Here is a 24,650-nt window from a genome sequence, read left to right as displayed (position 1 = left end):
ACTAGGGCAGAAGGGACAATGTTCCCAAGAAGTGGGATTGAGGTGGCGCTCCTCAATGTGGCTGCTATCCCTGAGGAGGCTCAGGCCCACCCAGGGATGTGGGTGCAATTCGTATGGGACCCGCCTTGGTGTCAGGAATTGGGAGTTAACCCTGACTTGTGCAGGTTCATCATTTCCATCAGGTCTCTCCCAAGACTGAGTCTTCCCAAGCTCTGGGTAAAGAGCCCCAGATCCTGCTGATGGTTCCCACAGAGTTCAGACCACAGCAGAAAATGAATGAGGCTGCCCAGAGGTTAAAGAGGACACCATAAACCCAATTCCATTCCTAAATGTGTGTTTGTGTGTGCCTAGACACAACCGTGGGGGGAAGCGGGGGGTCACTCATTGCAACCTGATGCTTTAAGTGATTGATGAAATGAGTTAATTAATATTCACTGACGTGCTCTGGGCAGAGTCAGTGTGAAAGCCAGGGACCAAGGATGAGAGGATGAGGATGAAGATGAGGTTGGCTGCAGATCAGACCCTGGGCCATGGACGGTCCACGGACAGTCCGAGGGAGCCAGGGTCCAGGAGTCCTGTTAGGAAATCAGTGAGCCAGGCAGGCAGGCAGGCAGCCATTCTCACCAGTGGCCTGGGGAAGGCCGTGAGCAGAGAGAGAACAACAGCTCCTTCTGTGGTGATGGGTCTAAAATATCCTCTACAGAGCTGGAGAAGGTGGGAGTGGGGCCCATCGTATGAAGAAAGCTGAGTTCACAAATCTGTCCCCCCATTTTTCCTGCCTGTTGCACCTTTAGCCTGGCTCTTTGGAAAGATGGATGTGTATACATATAGACAGGTGCAGAGTAGAAGGGTGGCTGTCCAGTGTGGTGACGGGAGCCGGTGGTGCTTGGAGCCCGCGAGGAGTTTGAGACTAGGATCTTCTTGGGATGCACCATTCTGGGACTGGGGTGGTGGAGACTGTCACCTTCAAATCAAATGATTTATAAACTCTGGATTAGATTATAAATTTTCATTCCCAAGAAGGGATCTGATTGTTCAAAGGATAAGGGAAGTAAGGCAAAGGTGGTGCTGATTCTGAGTTGGGCCCTAAAATCTCTTTCTGACACTCAGACAGTAACACACAGGCGGCAAAAGCCCTCGAGACAAAGGGTGGTCTGGGGCCACTTACAGCAGTGTGAACTGAGTTGCTTGTTCAGAACTTATTCCAGGGCCCATCCCAGGTCTAACTAATCTCCAGTTACTGGACTCTCTAGGGATTGAGCTGGGAAATGCCCTTGTGGTCCACTGGCTAAGACCCTGCCACACTCCCAATGCAGGGCGCCCAGGTTCAATCCTTGGTCAAGGAACTGGATCCCACATGCTGCAACTAAGACCCAGCAGAGCTAAAGTGAAGTTGCTCAGTTGTGTTCAACTCTTTGTGACCCCATGGACTGTAGGCTATGAGGTTCCTAAATAAATGAATAAATGCCCCAAGTGATCCCAAGGTGCCTAAGGACGGAGGGCTTCTGTAGGGTAAGTAGATGGCGATAGAGGAGGGCAGCGGCTCCCAAACCTGGCAGCTCAAGAGTGCACCTGGAGCTTTAAGAGCTAGCCTCCCCCCGGATGATGTGAGGTGGGCCTGGGAATCAGTATTCCTTTGCCATTCCTCAGATTATTATGGTCATCACACTGGTTAGGTGTCCCTGCAGGGAATTAACTGAAAGGAGCTTTCCTCATCTGTTCCTTGATTCCAGAAGTCTCCCCACATAACTTCTTCATTGAGACAGGGGCATTCCACACTGACCCCAGGGCAGGCCTAGGGCATGGAGATGTTGGGGCCACTGTGGTGGTGTTCCCCCCTCCCCAGCTTTATTGAGATATAAATGACAAATAACATTGTGGAAGTTTAAGGTGTTCAACATGCTGATTTGATACTTACATAGTACAAAACCGTTACCATCAGAGCATTAGTTAATATTTCGATCATATCTCATAATTAGCATTTCTTCTTTTGTGGTGAGAACGTTTAGGATCTACTCTCTTAGCAACTTTCAAGTATATAATATGGTATTATTAAATATAATCTATACATAAGATTATATGCTATACATTAGAATCCCCAGAACTTATTCATCTTAAACTGGAAGTTTGTCCCCTTGGATCAACATCACCCCATATCCCCTACCTTCCAACCCCAGCCCCTGGAAATTACCATTTTACCCTCTGTTTCTAGACATCTGCATTTTTTAGATTCCACATATTTAAGTGATAATATCTGATATTTGTCTTTCTCTGTCTAATGCCCTCAAGGTCCATCCATGTTGTTGCCAATGGCTGCGTAGTATTCCATTGTCTATATATGCCGCATTATTCGTTTGCTGGTTGACAAACACATGGGGTATTTCCATATCTTGGCTGTTGTGAGCAAGGCCATAATGAACATGGGAATTCAGGCATTTCTTCAAGATCCTATTTTCATATTCTTTGGATATATCTCAGAAGTAGGACTGCTGGATCATATGGTAGTTTTATTTTTAATTTTTTGAGGAGCATCCATACTGTCTTCCATAGTGACTACACCAATCTGCATTCCCATCCACAACACACAAGGGTTTCCTTTTTTGTTTAAATACTTACACAAAATATTCTAGATACTGAGTTTTAATTCTCATCTTCCTCCTCATCTTCATCTTGAGTAATCTGGAAGTAACACAAATCGTAGCTTTCTTTGCTGTTAGCAACTGTGTGTAGCAATCACTTAGATTCTTCTTCTTCAAAAAAAAGACTATTCTTCTTCAAATATTTTTTGGTGAAGAATTCCATGGACAGAAGAGCCTGGTGGACTACAGTCCATGGGGTCGCAAAGAGTCAGACACGACTGATGGACTAACACTTTCACTTTCAAGATATTTCAAATACCTTTTGGGAAAAGGCACTTCATAAGTCACAGTGATCTTGCTTTTGCTTCTTTCGATTGATATGATTGCTGCCCAGATTGCCAGCTTTTCCATTCACTTTGATTCTCTCCTGAAGAAACTGCTCAAAATTGGCGGCATCTATGATTCCATCTTCTGCAGGAAGAGTACAGTCCAGAGTAAACTGCAGGACCTGCTTCTTTTTTATTTTTTGCCACCCCCCCGCCCCCGCCCCCAACAAGCTTTTTTACAGGCACCATGATGGCAGGGGAGGCAGAAGGGGAAGTGGGTGAACTAGGCAGGCGCAGAAACCCGCAGCCATCTCTTATCTTTTTGACTATAGAGATTCTAACAAGTGTGATGTGAGTGGGACCAAAAATATTTGAAATGTTTTTGGATTGATAAGAACCCCCAAATGGGTTCAGAGTTAGCAGAGTATCTGAATCAGGAAAACGATCAGTTTTCTCATATGCTTTTGACCTCACAGAGGAAATCTGGCCACCATTCTGCCCCCCTGCAATTGAGAACAGCAGACAGTGAATAGCCAGCTGCAACAGAGTTCTGACTCTCACGTGACACACGATTGTCTACACCGACTAAGACTCTGCTTTCTGGTACCACAGGCCACATCTTTCCAGTGGGTGAACTTTAAGGCAACCTGGCCGTTAGCCGTCAGCCTGCACTTAAGACAACGTTTCTTTTACAAAAAGCCTCTCAATTCTTATCCAAAAATTACACTGTAGTTAATTTATATTTAATATCAAAATGGGAGGTCTGCAAGATGAAAAATTTTCACAGTAAGAAGTTATTTGCCCTTTTCACTCTCATTTTCTCATGAACATATGAAGCTATGTGCTTTGGGAAAACTCAGCTTGATAGTGAGTCCAGAAGCAGATAAGAGACACCATCTGTCTTTTATTACGCTAAACATTTTTAAAAACTGCAGGAATGTAAAATGGTGCCATACTTCTCACTTTTCTTTCTTTTGGAAAATACAGGTGTTTCCTTAAAATATATGTTAATGTAGTGGATTTATTATTGCAATTTAAAGTAAATACTTTTAAAATTTCAGTTTAATTTCTAATATGGTAAACAGAACACTCTTTGAGGTTCTCAGTAATGTTAAGAGCATAAAGGGGTCCTGAGATTAAGAAGTTTGAGACCCAGTCTTACTTCTCGCCCAAATCGTAGATTGTCTTCCCCAAAGTTCTCAAGCGTACAAGCTTCGCCAGCGGTTGGGTTCCACCGCGGTGAAGATCTGACATCTCATACAAGGGCCTCAAAGCTCCCCACAGCCTGAGCACCCCCACGCCTCGCGCCCCCTTCCAGGGTGGGACGAGGGAAGTCACGTGCAGACGGGGGAGTAAGGGAATGGAAAACGTCACCGCCTTCACGGGACTTCTGCTTTTGTGGGAGATACAGACGGATAAGCAGCTACCCGGGAGATACCGGCCACTGCTGTTCACCAGTAACACCCTGGGGCGAAAGCAGGTAGGTCCTGCGCCAGCCCTGCCTCCAGCGGCTTTGCGTCTCCCAGCCCCAGATTCGATTCCGAGATCCCAGGACCGGCGCGCCCCCTGGTGGCCGTGCCTCGTCTGCTCAGCCTTTTCCCTCTGGAGCTGCAGGAGCCCACTTTGGGTAAGACCTCAAGTTTGGGGATAGCCCCGTGGGGGCCCCATCATCGAGGTTCTGCCTGGGTCCTGCACGGCCTCTTGTCTGTCACTCCGAACACGTTCACCTCCTCGGTGACTAATTCCAGGCCGATTCTGCCTCTGTGCTAGCCATTTATGGGTGCTAGGCATCTTATGGATCCCCCCACAACAATGCCATTAGTAGAAGTCAGAATATCCCATGGTAGAAATAATGTGTGGTGCAGGTTGGATCCAAGTCCAAAGAGTCCGTTGCCAAAGTTCCACTTATTGATATGCCTAAGGGCAAATTACCTGATGTCTAAAGCAGCTCTGGATATTGACAATTGAAGGGTATTCTACACTGGGGTCAAGTTCTTTCAGGAGGGGGAAAATGAGTCTGGATCCTCTGAATCTCATTGGCTTAGGCTGGATTCCTTGCTCCTCTGAAGCTCATGGTTGTACTTTCTGCATTCTACAGTGAGCATCAAAACCCCCAAGACCTTTACCTTCTAGGACTTTTTTTCCCCAGGAATACAGGGGCTCTGCTATTGAAAACAGAACTTGAGTGGTCTACTGTAAAATTCTGAAACACCTCAAAGCGGGTACGCAAGTGAGCACTTTGACCCTGGTTTGCTCAATACAAAATAAAGCTCTAAAATCAAGGAAGGAAGCACCAAAGGTTAGTCAGTCAGTTGTGTCCACCTCTTTTTCGACTCCATGGACTGTAGCCCCCTATGCTCCTCTGTCCATGGGATTCTCCAGGCAAGAATACTGGAGTGGGTTGCTGTACCCTCATCCAGGGGATCTTCCCAACCCAGGAATCGAACCAAGGTCTCCTGCATTGCAGGTGGATTCTTAACTATCTGAGCCACCGGGGAAGACCATCTTTTCTTTTCATCAAACCCTAGAAATTCAGAATGAGAATATCCTCAAACTGAACAGTGCTGGGGGTTGGGAGGGAGTTTCGGAGACAGCAGGGTATCCTTGGGGACCAGCCTAAGGGCTCCCCTACAGTTCTGACCCGGAGCCCATTAGCAGGAACCTGCTGCCCCATTAGCAAACTCAACTGTCTTAACCTAGTGGTTTCCATGGTAACCATCAAAGAATGAGCCCCTTTTCTTTTCTACAGATATTTCTCCCACCCCTCCGTGCAACATTCACTTTCAGCTATGACCTAGAACTGGATTCCATACAGATACTGTTTGCAAAGGTGTGGTTTCCTCCTTTCATTCCCTGTTCTAAGAAAGTAAAAGCTGTTTAATTTATACAGAAATGCCCATCAGGTACACAGAGGTTTATTATTATTACTAATATTATTTGTGTACTCATTCATTTTAAATTAAAATTTTTAAAACTATTTTCCTGAAAAATTTTCAAACAAAAAAGAAACCTTCAAAATATTCTTCTTTCAATAGGTTTGAAGAAAATCTGGTCTTTGTGAAGAACGACAAGAGGTTATGAAATAAATAACAGTCTCTACAAAAGGAACACAGGTTGTAAGCCTCAATCCTTGTTAAGGGTGTGGTGAAGATGGCATAGCCTAAGATTTTAGCCTTAAAACTTAAGAAGAATATAAACAAACGTTTAAAGTATGATAAAAAAATATAGAGAGATGGAGGAAATTTTTAAAAATCAATTAATCACGATGTCCTTCCACAGTGCCTACCCATCAGCCTCCTGATCCTTCACAACCTTTCAAACTTCCACAGAGAGAAACTCAGCCAGTGAGAACACCTGCTGTTCTTGTCCTAAATAAAGGTTGGGTAGACTATGGTCCTTGGGCCAGTTCTAGCCCAGGGCCTGTTTTTGTATGGCCAGTCAGCTAAGAACAGTTTTTACAATCTTAAAGGGCTGTAAAACAAGCAAACACATCAAGAAGAGTATGTGACAGAAACTGGATGTCCACCCTCTGGCCATTTCTGATCTGTGAAGCATCTCTTCTCCTGTTGGCTGCTGGAACCCTGGTGAAAGGTGGCTTTTCTTCCATCCAGGCAGCAGTAACAAGAGGTACAGCCGAAGTTGCCATGCCGACAGGGAATTCAGTTCTTAAAATAGTCAACTGTGCTCAGGCATTTTCGGGGTGGGTAGGTTTGGAGGGAGGGGGTTAGGGAGAGATGATAAATGAATGAGTCAGACCCAACTGGTGACAGCTGTTCCGTCATCCCTCCCTGTAATACAGTGGGAGGGACTCTAAAAGGTCTGAAAGAGACATTTTCCATTCAAAGAGTAGGGTAGCTATGTCTCCTCGTGCTGTTTTCCTGCCTGACAGAAGGAAATTCCCCTCACCACCTCTGCTCCCTCCCGCCACCCTGCAGCCTCCTCCCTGCAGAAAACCAAAGTGGGAAACATGCCCATCTTACAAAGAGCCCGCACTGATCCAGAGGGATTGTGTGTGCTGGGAGTTAGTTGTGCAGAGGTGGGAGGAGCTCGCACTCACAGGGGCTGCCTCAAGCCTTCCTCCATGGGAGGCCCAAGCCCCATCATCATCTTCGTCATCATAGTCATCATCATGGGACCAAAATGAAAATGTATCACTAAACATGATATCCAGATATATAAACTAAACGTTTATCCAGATAGAACAATCAGCCAACAATTGTTCTTTGAGAATCTCCTGTTACCCCTTTGTTGTGTTTCCAGTGCCTGGAAAGGTGAACCAAGTCCGTGTGTGTGTGTGTGTGTGTGGTTAAATATATGCAACATAAAATTAACCATTCTAACCAATTTGTAGCTTACACCTCAGTAGCATTAAATATATTTATTTTGTACAACTATCACCATCTTTTCATCTTCCCATATTCTGAAACTCCACACATAATACTTCCTTCTGTACGCATCACCACCTGCCCCCAGCCCCTGGCAACCACTTTTCTACTTTCTGTCTTTGTGAATTTGGCTATTCTAGGAATCTTATATAAATGGAATTGTATAGTATTTGTTCTTTGGTATTTGACTTATTTCACTTAGCGTATCTTTAAAGTTCATCCATGTGTCAGAATTGCATTTCTTTTAAAGGTTGAATAATATTCCATTGTGTGTATATATACATTTTGTGTATCCATTCATCCATCAATGGGCTTGGTTTGTTTCCACCTCTTGGCTACTGTGAATAATGTTGCTATGAATTTCAGTGTATGTACAGATAGCTGTTTTGAGTCCCTAATCTCAATTCTTTTGTTGACTAAGTTCATTTTCAGAAAGAAAAATATAAGCTGGTTGGGGTCCCACCCAGGATGCAAAAGATGTTACAGCAGTATTTTCATTCCTTTTCCATCCCATCCATTTAGAATCCATCTCTTATGAGGCCAGCAGCCCCTGGTCCCCTGTTGTCCTCCATCTTCCAGGTTCCAGCCCTTTGCCCTTACTGCTCACTACCCCAAGGATGGTGGAGAACTTTAAGGTTGATTATTCTTTCATATTTTTATAGGTGAGCATCATTGAAGTAAAACTTCCTAGGTTTAATATCGTGTCTTTTAGCATCGTTTCAATGTGTTTTTGTACTAAAGGACCCATTTCCCACGAGAAGCAGGATAGGCATACCACTAGAGATTTTCTTGGTTGGGAATGAGCACATGGCCTCAGTTGGCTCACTTGGCTGAAGAGAAGGAATTTTATTTCACGGCTGGGCAAGATGTTCTTTTTTTGTTGTTTTTTGTTTTTTTTTTTCTGAGGGTGCTTATTGAAAGGAAGCTGGATGTGGATAAAGCTGACACCTAGGGAGAAGGCAGAGCTAAGAGTCTAGCAGAATATGGTACTAGCGTCTTGATCATGCAATGCCTGAAGCTTACTCTACTCCAGCTACCTGTTAGGAAGCTAATAAATTGCCTTGTATTTCAAGTTTATTTTGGTAGGGTTTTCTGACCCTCAGGACCAAAAACATCCTGTTTCTTTGCCTCAAGAAAAGTGGAAAGTCATTACAAGGTATAAATAGGCAGGGAGACTCCAGGGAGAGGGTGACAAGGCCTTGTCTGTATCCCATGGTCACCCTGAACTCTGGCTGCAGGGTGGAAATGGGTTTGTGGGGAGCTGGGGTGGTTACAGTTATAGAGGTGCTCCTGGACTAGTTCTGGTGAGAGGTTATTGAGGAGACAGGGGGACAGATCTGGGAGATTTTAAAGAAGTTAGGTAAGTTTGGAGGAAGTAAGTTTTCTATATGAAATCACACTGACCGCCCCCCACCTCCACACACACACAGACACATGGATTCCAATGCCACTGACTATCCAAAGCCCCTGCTCCATTTCTCCTGAGTTAGGGAAGCAGGGAAGAGGTTTTCATTTCTTATGGACATTTCTGCCTTACGGGCTTCCACTTCTACGAGCAGTTTTGCTGTTCTGTCAAGTCATGGCTGGTGTGAACCTCAGTCCTTCACTGGTTTCTACAGCCCCCGTGTAGACAGTCCTGGTGAAGCAGGCTTATGCTCCAGTCTTCTGTCACTTTGCCTCATTGCTTTCCTTTTCCCCCTCCCAAATCTACTTGATCCCCTCCCTTGTGGGTTCCTTGGGGAGCTCCAATTTCTCTTCCTTTATGGTGGTGAAAATTGAGGTTTCCCGTCTCCTTCCCTCAAACTCGCACATCTGGCTTCAGAGTTCAGAAGAACAAAGGGCCCCCATCATGCACAGTCGGCTGCTCACCTTACAAGGCAGGTGGGTTCTAAAGAGCCAGCTTTCCCCTGTTGTCATCCTCAAGGTCTGGCTGCTTGTCTTCCATGACTGGGTTATGAATTCCTTGTAGGCAGACCGTGTTGACCTAGCCTCTGTGATGTCCACTGCCCACTGCAGGCACATGTGAAACTGGTCAAACTCTTCTTGTTCCGAAGCAGCCAAGCCACAGGCCATCACCAGATCAACCTAGGATCTTCAGGAGGGCAAGAGGTTAAATGAGACACTGGTTGATTGAGAGCTCCTGTGCTCAGGAAAACCCTGAAATGATTCCATGGAGCAAATACTTGTTGGGTATTTCCTCCATGCAGCATGTGGTATCACGCGGTGCTGGGCATACAAAGATGAAATCATCTCCCTGCCCGTGAGGGACTCACCTTGGAGGGGAAGATATTGCTGACTGCCCTTTAGGAAGCCAAAGCCAGAGTTACTGGATATGGACCATAGCAGTGGTCTCCAAGTTTTTTGGCACCAGGGACCAGTTTCATGGAAGAAAATTTTTCCACGGACCAGAGGTGGAGGTGGGGAATGGTTTCAGGATGATTCAAGTGCTGTATGCAGGTTAGGAAGCAACAATTAGAACTAGGCATGGAACAACAGATTGGTTCCAAATCGGGAAATGAGTACATCAAGGCTGTATATTGTCACCCTGCTTATTTAATTTATATGCAGAGTACATCATGAGAAATGCTGGGCTGGAGGAAGCACAAGCTGGAATCAAGATTGCAGGGAGAAATATCAATAACCTCATATATGTAGATGACAGCACACTTAAGGCAGAAATCGAAGAAGAACTAAAGAGCTGCTTGATGAAAGTAAAAGAGGAGAGTGAAAAAGTTGAGTTAAAACTCAGCATTCAGAAAACTAAGATCAAGGCATCTGGTCCCATCACTTCATGGCAAATAGATGGGGAAACAATGGAAACAGTGACAGACTTTATTTGGGAGGGCTCCAAAGTCACTGCAGATGGTGACTGCAGCCATGAAATGAAAAGACACTTGCTCTTTGGAAGAAAAGCTATGACCAACCTAGATAGCATATTAAAAAGCAGACTTTACTTTGCCACAAAGGTCTGTCTAGTCAAAGCTATGGTTTTTCCAGTAGTCACGTTTAGATGTGAAAGTTGGACATTTCTAACATCAGCTGAGCACTGAAGAATTGATGCTTTTCAACTGTGATGTTGGAGAAGACTCTGGAGAGTCCCTTAGACTGCAAGGAGATCCAACCAGTCCATCCTAAAGGAAATCAGTCCTAAATATTCATTAGGAGGACTGAAGCTGAAGCTGAAACTCCAATACTTTGGCCACCTGATGCAAAGAACTGACTCATTGGAAAAGACCCTGATGCTAAGAAAGATTGAAGGCAGGAGGAGAAGGGGACAACAGAGGATGAGATGGTTGGATGGCATCACTGACTCCATGGACATGAGTGTGAGCAAGCTCCAGGAGTTGGTGATGGACAGGGAGGCCTGGCATGCTGCAGTCCATGGGAGTCCCAAAGTGTCAGACACGACTGAGTGACTGAACTGAACTGAAGTGCATTACATTTATTGTGGGCTTTATTTCTGTTATTGGTATCTCATGTCCACCTCAGACTATCAGGCATTAGATGCTGGAGATTGATTGGGGCTCCTGGACTCTAGGATCTAGAAGGAATGGATTCTGTCTGGGGTGGGAAGGCAGGCTGAGTGATTAGGGTGGGAAGGTGAGGATCTGACACAATGATGGGCATCTGAAGCATAGTGGGGAGGTGAGGAAGCGGGGCATGTCAGCACAGGAAGTGCGCTTGGAGCTGGGGTAGAGGAGAGGAGCCAGGCTAGGCATGCCTTGTCCCCTCTCACCAGAGCTGTGCTGCTGTCCTGGAGGTGATGGTTGGCACCCAGCAAGTGTTTTAGTTTAATTCCTGTGTCCATTCCTCCCTCCCTCTGTGCCAGGGTAGAGCAGGGGATGAAATGGGTGAAAATCTTTAAGATGTTGGCTTTACCTGATGAGCCCCTAGGCCGCTGACATGCTGGCTTCCTTAGGGAAGAAAGGAGTGGATTGAAAAGTTGAGAAAATACTCCGTGTGAAGGGGTAAAAAGCAGCTGCAAGCACAACACTCCTTTGGAGATGGAATGAATAAATGAGATAAAATCCTAAATAAATATCTTGCATGGTACTAATTGCTTTTTAAAAGCTGCCACTGGAGAACAGGCTAAAACGATGCTCTATTTCATTAGTGGCTCCCTTAATTCCATGGTATTTGCCAGCAAGCCCTATTAAAGCACTCTGTAATTAAAGACCAGTTCTGGGTCCTGTAATTTAGAGCATTATCAAAATATGGCAAGTGACTGGAGGTAAGAAAATGGAAACGAACACCACTTGCCTAAGGTCCTGGGAGATCACACAGAGTGTGAATTTTAAAAGCTCAGCCTTCGTACCGCCCCTGCCAGAGGGGTCTTGTCCACATCAGTGTTTTCCATGTGATGGGCAACCAGTTACATTTTTACTATCTCACAGGAGCGTAGGTGGAGAAGTAAATCAGTTCTTTTATTAAAAAGATTTTTATTGTGATATAATTCTCATAACGTAAAATTACAACTTTACAGTGTACAATCGAGTGGCTTTCAGTATATTCAGAATGTTGTACAGGGTTTCCCAGGTGGCACTAGTAGTAAAGAACCCACCTGCCAGTGCAGGAGATGTAAGAGTTGTGGGTTCAATCCCTGGGTCAGGAAGATCCCCTGGAGGAGGACATGGCAACCCACTCCAGTACTCTTGCCTGGAGAATCCCCATGGACAGAGGAGCCCAGTGGGCTACAGTCCACAGGGTCACAAAGTCAGACACGGCAGAAGCAACTGAGCATGCGTGCACATAGTAAATCTTTTTTTAAAAGGTATTTAACCTTTTGCAGAGCTGCCAGGCTATCTTCTACAGCACTGGCAACCATTTTATAGTCCTAAAAGCAATGTATGAGGTCTTTAATTTTTCCATATCCTCACCAACACTTTTTACTGTCCCTTAGTTTTTTTTTTTTTTAATTTATTTATTTTTCACTATGTTGCTGCACACAGGCTTCCTCTAGTTGCAGCGAGTGAGGGCTGCTTTCTAGTTGCAGCGTGTGGGCTTCTCATTGCAATGGCTTCTGTTGTGGAGCATGGGCTCTAGAGTTTGGGCTCAGTAGCTGTGGCCCACGGGTTTAGTTGCTCTGAGGCATGTGGGGTCCTCATGGACCAGAGATTGAACCTGTGTCTCCTGCATTGACAGGTGGATTCTTAACCACTGAACCATCAAGGAAGTCCCTATCAGATTTTTTTTTTCACTGCTCTCCTTAAGGTGAGAAGAGGTATTTCGTTGTGGTTCATCTATCCTTTAACCATGAAGATTGCCATCCTGTGCCTTTGCTCTTTGTGGTGAACCACATAGATTCTCCCTGTGTTAGGCTGACAGGAGATGGTCTGTGGTCGTGTTTTCCTGTTCCCTCCATCTGGAACTGGCCTGGAGACACTCACGACCCAGGACACTGTGGTGGCAAGTAGGAGCCAGCTGGATGGAGTCCCAATCCCGGTTCTGCCATGTCTTACCTAGAATGACTGGGGGCTATTACTAAACTTTCCTGCACCTTACCTCTAAGGTGGGAATCATTTAAGTGGAGCTGGTCCTTTTTGAGGACTCCAAGAAACACGTCTTTCATACCTTACCATCTCTGAAATCAGGACATGTCTTAACCTGTATATCAGGCAGGCTGTAGCCGGGACATAGTTGTCACTGCCTGGACGTCAAAACTTGCTGACCGGGGGGACATTTCTGGTAGCCCAGTGGCTAAGACTCCATGGTCCCAATGCAGTGGACCCAGGTTCAATCCCTGGTCTGGGAACTAGATCCCACATGCTGCAATTAAGATACAGTGCAGCCAAATAAATAAATAAATATTAAAAACAAAGTCTTGCTGATCAGATGTCAGCTGCCAGGGAGAAAACCCCAGAGAGACTGGTAGTGGAGCCTCATTTTAGTGACGCTACATCCCCAAGATCTTGGTACCCAGGACAACAGTGTGGGGGATAAACATGGGCTGCTGTGATTCTGAGTCAAAAGATAATGAGAAGAGTGGACCCCAAATGTGAAGAAGTTTGAGCATACCGTAACCAATTTATTTCACTTGTATTTTGCTTTTTATCTATGCACCTGAATGATGTAGGGCAAACATCTTTAAGTAAACCTGAAAGAGCTCTTTCACCAAGTCCAAAGTAAAAGTCCTAAGAGGACTGTAAGGAAGGCTGAGTGCTAAAGAATTGATGCTTTTGAACTGTGGTATTGGGGAAAACTCTTGAGAGTCCCTTGAACTGTAAGGAGACCCTAAAGGAAATCAGTCCTGAATATTCATTGGAAGGGCTGATGCTGAAGCTGAAACTCCAACTCTTTGGCCACCTGATGCGAAGAGCTGACTCATTGGAAAAGACTCTGATGCTGGAAAAGATTGAAGGCAGGAGGAGAAGGGGACAACAGAGGATGAGATGTTTGGATGGCATCACCGACTTGATGGACATGAGTTTGAGTAAACTCTGGAGTTGGTGATGGACAGGGAGGCCTGGCATGCTGCAGTCCATGGGGTTGCAAAGAGTCGGACATGACTGAGCGACTGAACTGAACTGAAGAAACCTTTGTGTCAACTAATTGACTTTTTTTTTCTGTCTTAGGCAACCATAAAATTATGACACAGGTTACAATTACTGATGAAATACAGATACCTACTTCCCATGGTAAGAAGCTGTTGAGAGAACCTGATGGGACACCGTGAGTGCAACATTTACCACAAAGCTTGGCAGTGAGCAGTCCTGTGATCAATATTGATGGTTAAGAGTGTTATTAATAACAAGGTACCTATTTAACTCGTGTTAAGACACATGAAATGTTTGCCTGGCACTCAGCGACTGACCCCTCTTCTGATTCTTCACTGAAGGACTAATCCTGGAAGAGGGAAAAAACATAACTAATGCTAATTTCTTTTATAGATCTCAAGAAAAAAATCAATAACATTAGCTGGCCCAATGAATACAACATTTAAAAAATGTTAGTCGAAGACTCTTGAGGAAGAGTCTTGCTGTGTGCTATTTGCCACGCTGGAAGGTGACACAGCTGTTGGCTGCCTCCCAGGGGACACTCACCCGGCACCTTTCAGGTCATTTCTGCCCTGATTTCTGGGCCCCAGGGGTGCAGGTGGTTCAGCCACTCCTCTGAAGCCCACTAACTCTGCCCACTCTGTTGTGTGGATCTCTTCCCAATGCTGGGCTCTGCAATTTCACATTGGCTGAGGTATGTTGGCTCAGATGGTAAATAGTCTGCCTTCAATGCAGAAGACCCGAGTTCGATCCTGGGCCAGAAGATGCCCTGGAGAAGGGAATAGAAACCCACTCCAATATTCTTGCCTGGAGAATTCCATGGACAGAGGAGCCTGGCAGGCTATAGTCCATGGGGTCACAAAGAGTTGGACACGACTGAGCAAATAACACTTTCACACTTTGGGTGTTTACACAATGGGAATTGGCAAACACCATAAATCAGGACTTTTTTAAAAAGTTAACTTATTAGCTTATCACTGCATCAGAGATTCTGAGTTCCTGGGGTAGAGGTGGTGCCTGTAAACTCAGCCCCAGGACACAAGCCAAGGGCCACTCCCTGGAAGGTTTGGGAACTGTGTTGTTTGCCTTACTTCCCTGGATACATATTCTTGCAACATTGTTCATTTCCATATGTCTGTCTTTGAGGTGTGAGTGACCTACTAGAAGATTCTTCTTGCTCCTATTTGTGAAATGAAAGTCAACATGGAGTCAACATTGCTAACAGCGTTTTTTAAAATGGAGCTGGGAGGCAGTGGAGGAAGTGTGACCTACACACGCCTTGGCCAGGAGGAAATCTGGCCTCTGACCTCTTACTGTCTTAGCTCAGGCATCCAGAATATCTGCCCTATGTTCCAGAAACTCAAGATACTTATCCGACCCTTAGCCTAAAATAACCCATGACAACCGATCCCTTAAGGACAAATATTTCCTTTCTTGTCTCACGGTCAATCCTAGTTCTTGACAGATAACTTAACAATCTTGTGGCTTTTACCTTTATAAGCCCCTGACTCTTTCTCTTCCCTGGAACACTCTTGGTTTTCCTGAACTGACGTCTCCTTAGTTACAATTCCTAAAACCCCCAAGAAACCCTCTTCTAATTCGCAGCCATCTGCGTTCCTTGGTCAACATGTTTCAGCTGCAAGACATCTTCCAGACGCTGGACAACCCTTTCCATGATCTCTCTGTGGTTTCTATGGGGCCAGAGTTACCCTAAGAGCTCACCCTTCTGAGGACTGAGTCAGGATGAGAGTGGAACAGAAACAACAGCACAAAAATAAAAAAACAGTGCCTATTTGACTACTGGAAAGAGGATGAGACAGGCTTCCTCTTAACTCCTTTAGTAGAAGGGGACCCAACTGAGATGATTAGCATGGTTGGATGCACAGACTTCCTGCCCCTCCAACTCCCTGATGAGAGTTCAATACGTGTTAGCCCAGTTTCTCTACTCCTTCCCTCAGCTCTCCTTAGGAGGCTTAGAAGATATAGTAATAAAGACCAAAGACGAGTGAATGGGAAGAGGAGAATAGAAAGCCATCCTGCCTAGGGGGAGAAGGCAGTGTGAGGAGGGAGGCGCTGGGGCAGCTATGGGGGAGGAGGACACAGATGGGGTGGGGAGGCAGAAAGTGAAGTGAAAGTTGCTCAGTCGTGTCCTCCTCTGTGACTCCATGGACTATACAGCCCGTGGAATTCTCCAGGCCAGGATACTGGAGTGGGTAGCCTTTCCCCTCTCCAGGGGATCTTCCCAACCCAGGGATCGAGCCCAGGTCTCTCGCACTGCAGGCGGATCCTTCACCAGCTGAGCCATAAGAGAAGCCCAAGAATATTGGAGTGGATAGCCTATCCCTTCTTCAAGAGATCTTCCTGACCCAGGAATTGAACCGGGGTCTCCTGCTTTGCAGCCGGATGCCTTACCCACTGCGCCATCAGGGAAGCCCAGAAAAGTGGGAGTCTTATGCCTGTTTGATTATGTGACTAGGTAATAGATGCACAGCCAGCCAGTGCATGCTCAGTCATGTCCCACTCTCTTCGACCCCATGGGCTGTAGTCCCCGCCAGGCTCCTCTGTCCATGGGATTTTCCAGGCAAAATTATTGGAGTGGATTGCCATTTCCTATTCCAGTGGATCTACCCGGCCCAGAGATCCCACCCTCATCTCTTGTATCTCCTGCCCTGGCTGGTGGATTCTTTACCAACTGCACTGAAGAAGGAATTCATAGGGCCTGGACTCCATCTCAGGCCTGTCCGTGCTGGTTGTGCGCGGCCACCTCTCCAGTGGACTCTGAACTCTGTGCTTAGCGCCTATGGGAATGACAATGGAAGGATAAGACCCCCTCTGGGCAGGGGAATCTTGAAGATCACATCCAGGTTACTCATTGCCTAAGAGGAAACATACCGTAATCATCCCTGCCTCCGGACAGGTCATAAATTTTTTTCCTATATCTATCAGGATGTAATCACAGGCTTATCGATTATTAACTGGTTGGAACGTGACCACGGGCTTATTGATTATTAACTGTTTGAACACATAACACGTGAATAATGGGGTTATTGTAGTTGTATTTACCCTTCCTTTGTTTATGTAAGTTTCAAGGAATTTGGGGTGGTGGGTTTGGACACGTACACATGGGGTATAAAAGATTTTCACAAATGCTGGTCGGGGTCCTTGGCTAAGAGGAGACTCTGCCTTGGGCCCGCCGATGTAATAAACTGCACTCCACTATCTGCATTGTCCTATCTGAGTTTGTTTCCCGGAACGCGTGGCTATAACAGCACCACCCGGGGAACCCCACAGAAGCACAAGGGACACAATTAAAAATCTCCCTCATCCCCTACCTTTGGTCTCTAGAACCCCATTATTTTTCCTTGGACATAGTCCCTCTTATTAGTTCTTGGCATATCCTTCCAGAAATTTTCCATGGCAAAGGTTCTCAGATTCCCCTGTGGAGGAGAATCACCTGGAAAGTGTGTTAAAACAAAGAATGCTAACTGACCCCTGACTTTCTTTTCTGACTCACATGCTCTGACCAGGGTCTGAGATTTGGCGCTTCTAACAAATTCTCTGGTAACGCTGGTGCTACTGGTCCCAGGGCCGCACTCTGAGAATCGCTGTTCTGAAAGTGTTCATAGGAACATTTGACACTTAACCCATTTTTATCTAGTAATTTGAGGATATGTTCCTGGCAATGGAAACGTCCCTTAAGACACTATTGATCTGACACAATTCCTGCCTGTGGGCCTTCTCTATGCCAGTTTCTTCACCTGGACTGCTCTCCCCTCCAACCTCCACTCATCCTAGGCCCAGTTCAACATCTATTTCCTCCAGACAGTCTTTCTTGATTCTTTCCCTATATGGAAGGAATCTTCTACTTCTTTAAGCTCTCAGAGGAGTGTTCACCTGTAGCCTTCCAAGGGCATCTGTTGTTTATTAGAAGTGTATGTTAAATGGGACTTTTCCTGCTTTGGTTTTAAAATTTTGTTAAAGAGATATCAGATCCTAAAGTGAGTTTGAGAGATCTTTAAATGCAGAATTTAAGTTTCAAGACCTTTGAGCTTTCCCTAGTTACCTTCGAGCTACAAAATGGTTGATAGTGAAACCGTGTAACTAATATTGAGACCTGAACCCATGTGTTGGGACTTGAACCCAGCCAAAACCCCGACAGGGACTGAACCCACGGTCTTTTAACTGAGATCACACAGCTGGTCTCAGGACTTAATGAAGCTCAGGTTCTTGATGTCTCATTGCAGGAAGAATTCAGTGAGAGACAAAGTGGTGGGTAAGAAGTGGATTTGTTTAGATGGAAATACACTCTACAGACAGAGTGTGGACCATCTCAGAAGACGAGAGTGGCACCAGGGTGGGGGTTGCCAGTTTTATGCTGCGGTGCTGTCCTCAGTCGCTCGGTTGTGTCTGACTCTTTGCGACCCCATAGACTATAGCCCGCCAGGCTCCTCTATCCATGGGGTTTTTCCAGGCAAGAATACTGTAACAGGTTGTCATTACCTCCTCCAGGGGATCTTCCTGATCCAGGGGTCGAACCTGTGTCTCCTGCATTGGCAGGCTGAGTCTTTACCCCTGAGCCACCTGGGAGGCCCCCAGAGTGTGGGGTTGTCATTTTTTATAGGGGTGGGTGATTTCACAGGCTAATGAGTGAAAGAAGTATTGCAGTTATTTTGGGGAAGGGGCGGGGATTTCCAGAAATTGGGCCACCGCCCACTTTTTGACCCCAGTGGTCGGCCTTGGACCTGTCTTCGCGCCTGCGGGTGTGTCATCTAGCTTGCTGATGTGTTACATGAGTGCATACCGAGGCTCAGGTCTAGTGGAAGTCGCCTTGCCTACCATCTTTGACCCACTTGGTTCTAATCAGTATATGTCATGTCCTTGGGCTAGCTCATTGTTTTAAATGCTGTGCCCTGCTCCCTTCCCTCTTGTTTCAGTAGGATTTTTTGAGAATTTCTTAGGAGAGGGCTATGCTGTAAACATGGAGAGGGAAAAGTGAGATCAAATGGGAGTGTTATATCTTTCCTTTTATGTCCAGAGAGATTAAACTTTGATGGCTGCTTGAGAGCTTGATGTGAGGTCTCTGCAGTTGGGGTCTTTGTGGTCCAGGGCCAGATTCACGTCTGTCTGAGAAAACTGAAGCAGCCTGAGGCCAGGCAGAGGTGGGGGGAACTGCCCTTCTCCCAGGGCACAGCAAGGGGAGTGTGGCTTTCCTATGGACCAAGGAAAGTCTCCGAGAAAGCCGTTGTGGGAACATCTTAAATCCCATCCAATATGGTTAGGATGGTATAGAATAGCCAGAAGAAAGTGGAAACCTCCAGAGTCCATGTTCTGCAGTGACAGAGTTCTGGAAACTGTGGGGAAGCCCCTGGTTTGGGGGATCTTGAGGAATTCCCAGAGTACCCATGAGCTCTAGAGTTACCCTGCCCCACCTGCCATTCAGAGGTCCCTGGTGTCTGGAGACAAGGACACCATCTTAGATTCTGCCCTTTCTCCCAGTGGGCAGGGACCCTGTCGGCCTGCTGGTAGGAAAGGAGGTGGGGGAAGGAGAAAAGCCACCTCACTTCCCTTCCCAGGTCATCAGGAAGATGGAAGGAAATGTAAGGCCAAATCAAGTTCAGAGTATGATTGCATAGGATGAACATTCTACCCACGGGTGACTGTGGTCGTGCCTTAAAGGGGCTGAGGCTGTAACACCACTAGTGCCTTGCTGGAGTTTTCATCGGGGCTGGCAAAGTTGTCCTTTTGATTGTTTATGCACTGCATTTGTTTAAAATATTGGACACACAACACATCCTACACAATCCTTTTATTGCTTTATGCTATAAACTCCTTTATGGTTTATAATACCTTTGTGGCCCTTTGGTGCCTAGCTCCATAACTGGCACACCCCAGGCACACAAGGAGTACCTGCCCATTTACTCCTTTATTTCTTTATTCAACATTTATTGGGAACCCATACTTGGCGCTGGGGCTCCCCGGGTGCACAGTGGTAAAGACTCTGCCTGCCAATGCAGGAGACACAAGAGAGGCAGTTTCGATCCCTGGGTGAGGAAGATCCCCTGGAGTAGGAAATGGCAACCCACTCCAGTATTCTCGCCTGAAAAATTCCATGGACAGAGGAGCCCAGTGGGCTACAGTCCATGGGGTTGCAAAGAATCGGACACATATATGCTCAGTGCTATCGATAGAGCAGAAAGTGAGATGCACATGCCTCTTGTCTTCCAGGCTTAAGAGAAGCTTGTGTACAGCTGATACCACCCAAGGGAGAGCAAATGCAAACCACCATGGCAGCCAGGCAGGTCCATGTACCTGGGCAAGGATAAAACAATAGGGGTGTCAGCAACTTGGCAGAATGGGACACCCACTGCACCCCCAGAAGGACAGCTGCTCTTTATTGCCTTCTGAGAATTCAGGTCCACTTGGTCAAAATCTGAATTTTCTTGTGAAATGAAAGTGAAAAATCACTCAGTCATGTCTGACTATTTGTGACCCCATGGACTGTAGTCCATGGAATTCTCCAGGCCAGAATACTAGAGTGGGTAGCCTTTCCCTTCTCCAGGGGATCTTCCCAACCCAGGGATCGAACCCAGGTCTCCTGCATTGCAGGCGGATTCTTTACCAACTGAGCTATCACTAAATGTCCCTAACAAAACACATCTGTGGACCAGTTCAGTACAAGGGTCACCATCTGGGCCCCCTGCGCTGTTGTTGGCACTCTCCCTGGTATTCTCTGGTAGAAAGAGGGGCTGTCAGTCATCAGGGGCCACAAGCTGCTTTTTAGGAATTAATGAGTCAGGGCTTGGAGAAGCTTTATGCAAAGAACTTAGCTTTATTAAAATGCTCCTTTAGCTCAAGGAGTAAATATTTTAAAAAATCCCAACCCTAAGTGCTTAATCTGCCTAAAATGTACAACAAATAAAATGAACACTCTAAAAAGAACTTGCTTCCTGTTTCAGAAGAGGCCCCATGGCTCTACAATCTGATTACAGAGAAATGGCCTTTCCTGCCAGGGGTATAAGAAGAAGCCACAAACGGACTGAGCCATACACTATTAGAGGAACTAACCAACAAGTTGCATTAACTGCAATTTCATTACCCTGAGAAGGATTCCATCAGTTGGAAACTTAGTGTCAGCTTCTGGGGCCATCCTACATTCCCTGCCCAGTCACTGCTGGCATCAGAAGGTCCAGGAACAGGCTTCCCTGGTGGTCCAGTAGCTAAGATTCCTTACGCCCTATGCAGGGAGCTCAAGTTCGATCCCTGATCGGGGAACTAGATCTCACACGCTGCACCTAGAAGATCTCACTTGCTGTAACTGAGAACCAGCAAAGCCAAAATAGACAAATAAAAATAAATAATAATAAAAGGAAGGTCCAGGAGCCAGGCTGTAAGTGGAGCTGGAGAAGTTCTGGGAGACAGCACACAACAAGGCAGGCAGCCCAGGAGAGAAGCCAGCTGAAACCCTTCTCTCCAAGTTCTGTGTCCTGTTCTGGGGATGACTCAAGGTGACATTCTACACAAGGATGATTTATGTCTCTTTGGGGGTACATATACAGTCACATTTCTTATTTTTACTGTTAATAACTCCCATCTACCTTTATTAGCAGAAAAATCTAATCATCCTTCCATTGAACCATCCCTTTAAACTTTCCAAGAATCCCATAATTTTAGTACAAAGAGGTCAGTTGTTCTTGTTTTTGTTCAGTCACCCTGTCGTGTCTGACTCTTTGTGACCCCATGGACTGCAGCACGCCAGGCCTACCTGTCCCTCACCATCTCCCAGAGTTTGCCCAAGTTCATGTTCATCGGTGATGCTGTCCAGCCATCTCATCCTCTGACACCCTCTTCTTCTGCCCTCAATCTTTCCCAGCATCAGGGACTTTTCCAGTGAGTTTTCTGTTCGCATCAGATGACCAAAATACTGGAACTTCAGCTTCAGCAGCAGTCTTTCCAATGACTATTCAGGGTTGATCTCCCTTATAATTGCCTAATGTGATCTCCTGTCCAAGGGACTCTCAGGAAGTCTTCTCCAGCACTGCGGTTCAAAGGCATCAATTCTTTGGCATTCTGCCTTCTTTACAGTCCACCTTTCACAACCGTATATGACCACCGGAAAGACCATAGTCTTGACTGTACGGACCTTTGTCGGAAGAGTAATGTCTCTGCTTTTCGACACACTGGGTTTGTCACCTCCAACCGGTTCGCCTGCACTGTTGTTTCAGTCGCTGCCACATGGTGGCGCTGTGGAAGACTGATTTTATGCAGGCCAGCAAGCAGCACTCACATGCTCCTTACTTAGGCGATGCCCTTGCCAGTACCCATCCGTGCCAGCCCAAGGTAGTGCCACATGACAGGTTTTAAGGTGGCAATACCTTTATTGATACACATGGTGGTTTAGTCGCTAGTCGCTAAGTCGTGTCCAACTCTTGAGACCCCATGGACTGTAGCCTGCCAGGCTCCTCTATCCATGGGATTCTCCAGGCACGAATACTAGAATGGGTTGCCATTTCCTTCTGCAGATGATTTTCCTGACCCAGGAATCGAACTCAGGTCTCCTGCATTGCAGGCAGATTCTTTACCAACTGAGCTACAAGTCTGTTCTCATTAATACACTAGGTATTCCCCAAACCTGACACTGCACCAGGACAGCTGCCTCTGGATCACCTTCACGTGCTTGTTTGGAGGTCACCACCCCAGAATCCCATGTATGTGCTGTGTGTGCTTCAGTAGTGTCTGCCTCTTTGTGACCCCATGGACTGCAGCTCACCAGACTCCTCTGTCCATGGGATTCTCCAGGCAAGAGTACCAGAGTGGTTTGCCATTTTCTTCTTCAGGGGATCTTCCAGACCCAGGGATTGAACCTGTGTCTTCCGCATTGCAGGCAGATTCTTTACCACCGAGCCACCAGGCAACCCAAAAGAATCCCCATAACCTCCAGCAGACATCCCCTTTGTGGTCCTGGGTGTCCTTTCCTGCAGTTAGATTTTAGTCAATGATGTCCCAATGGGCTTCTGTAAGTTTAAATTTCACAGAGCTTGGGTTAAAGGTCTCTTAGTTCCTTTCCTCCCTTAAGACTTTGAGATGATTCTGCAAATGTGTCCCTCCCTTTTCAGAACTCTGCCTAACAAGGGGTCTTAGTGAAGGGCTGCCTTGCTAAATCAAACAAAAAGTCCTGTTATTCCTTATTTACTTATTTAGTTTTGGTTGCACTAAGTCTTTGTTGCTGAGCACTGGTTTTTTCTCTAGTTGCAGCAAGCAGCAGCTACTCCTTGTGGTTTAAGGGCTTCTCACCGCGGTGGATTCTCTTGTTGCATGCAGGCTCAGTAGTTGTGGCACACAGGCTGTTTGTCCCAAGCATGTGGGATCTTCCTAGACCAGGGATCAAACCTGTGTCCCCTGCATTGGCAAGTGGATTCCTATCCACTGCACCAGCAGGGAAATCCATGTTCCTCCTTTTAAAAAAATCTTATACCCAGGGCAGTATGGCATTATTTACAAAAAATAATAACAATGATTTTTTTTTTTAACTAAAAGGCGCAAATAGCAGCTCCTTTCACAACAAAAAGGCTTGATCCAGCATGATTCTCTCCTTCTAACTATCCAGAGAAGGAATTGGTAACTTCTTAAAAATTAACTCAGACCTCCCCTCACTATGCTCCCTATTCCAGGTTGTTGAAATTAAAAAAAGACCATTGAGACTCATGGAAGACCAAAAAAAAAAAAAACTGCCCAAGATCACACAGAGGGTGGGAGAAGAACCACGATGAGACCCTGAAGTCTGGACATTTCCAACGGTTCTGCTTCCTTTCCTAGTAGGTTCTGTAGAAGGAGAAAGGAAGGTCACCAGAAGTCAGGGTGGTCAGGAAAGAAACAGGGACAGAAATAGGGACTGAGATTCTCCTAGGGAACTAGAGTGGGGAGTCCTTGCATGACTCCTATTTAAGAGATAGGAACAAACCAGACAGCCGAAGAGGGTTCCCAAGGAAACGCCTTGTGATGCGGCAGCTCTGGAAGTGCCGGAGGTTGTTGCCGCCAATCCCTATATTCGTCCTACCCAGTTCCTTAGTTAAAGGCTTCCCAGAATAACACTTACTTGTCCCAGTCTCCCTTTCAGCTTTGTGCTTTCATGTAGCCAATGAAATAAAAGCAGAAATGTTTTGCAGAGACTTCTGGGCAAAACCTCTTAAAATAGAAAAAGTTCCCTTTTAATTCTTCTTCCTCCCTTCCTCCATCTTAATGTCTGGAATATGTATGTGATGGCTGATCCATCATCTGAGACTGTGACTACAAGAGCCACACATGAGAAATGACGTAGTGATGAGCCTGTGGCCCTGTAACTGTGGAATTGCCACACCCTCCCCGGACTGCCTGTCTGTTGACTTTCACTTCGGTACTAGGGAGAAACTTCTATCTTGTTTACATCATGGTTATTTGGGGTTTCCTATCACACACAGCTGAATTTGTTCCTAACTGCAGTAGCCTGCCTAGGTTATTGGGGAAGGCAGGGGATAACTGAGTGCCAGGCCAAGGAGTCTGGACTTTATCCTGTGGGTCAATGGGGAGCCAGAGAGTGGCATGACAGAAGATGTGACTTGTTAATGTTCATTTGGTCACCAGGTATGACATCACTAGCATAAAGAAAGTGCAGGGGGTACTTCCCTGGTGATCCAGTGGTTAAGAATCCACTTTGCAATGCAAGGGATGTGGGTTTGCTCCCCAGCTGGGGAACTAAGATCCCACATGCCACGGAGCAACTTAGCCCCTGAGTCGTAACGACTGAGCCTAGGCCCTATAACTAGAGTCTGTGGGCCACAACGAAAAGATCCCATACAATGCAACGAAGATCGAGCATGCTTCAGCTAAGAC

At 46.1% G+C, this 24,650-nt stretch overlaps 1 pseudogene; it reads right to left on the bottom strand.

Moving 5' to 3' along the window:
- Positions 1 to 2,640: 2,640 nt before the first annotated feature.
- LOC122703545 lies at positions 2,641 to 3,154 on the bottom strand (annotated as a pseudogene).
- Between the last annotated feature and the right edge of the window lie 21,496 nt (positions 3,155 to 24,650).

The sequence above is a fragment of the Cervus elaphus genome, chromosome 11, assembly GCF_910594005.1.
Source record: "Cervus elaphus chromosome 11, mCerEla1.1, whole genome shotgun sequence".
Taxonomy (NCBI): domain Eukaryota; kingdom Metazoa; phylum Chordata; class Mammalia; order Artiodactyla; family Cervidae; genus Cervus; species Cervus elaphus.
This window is presented reverse-complemented; position numbering and strand designations above follow the sequence as displayed.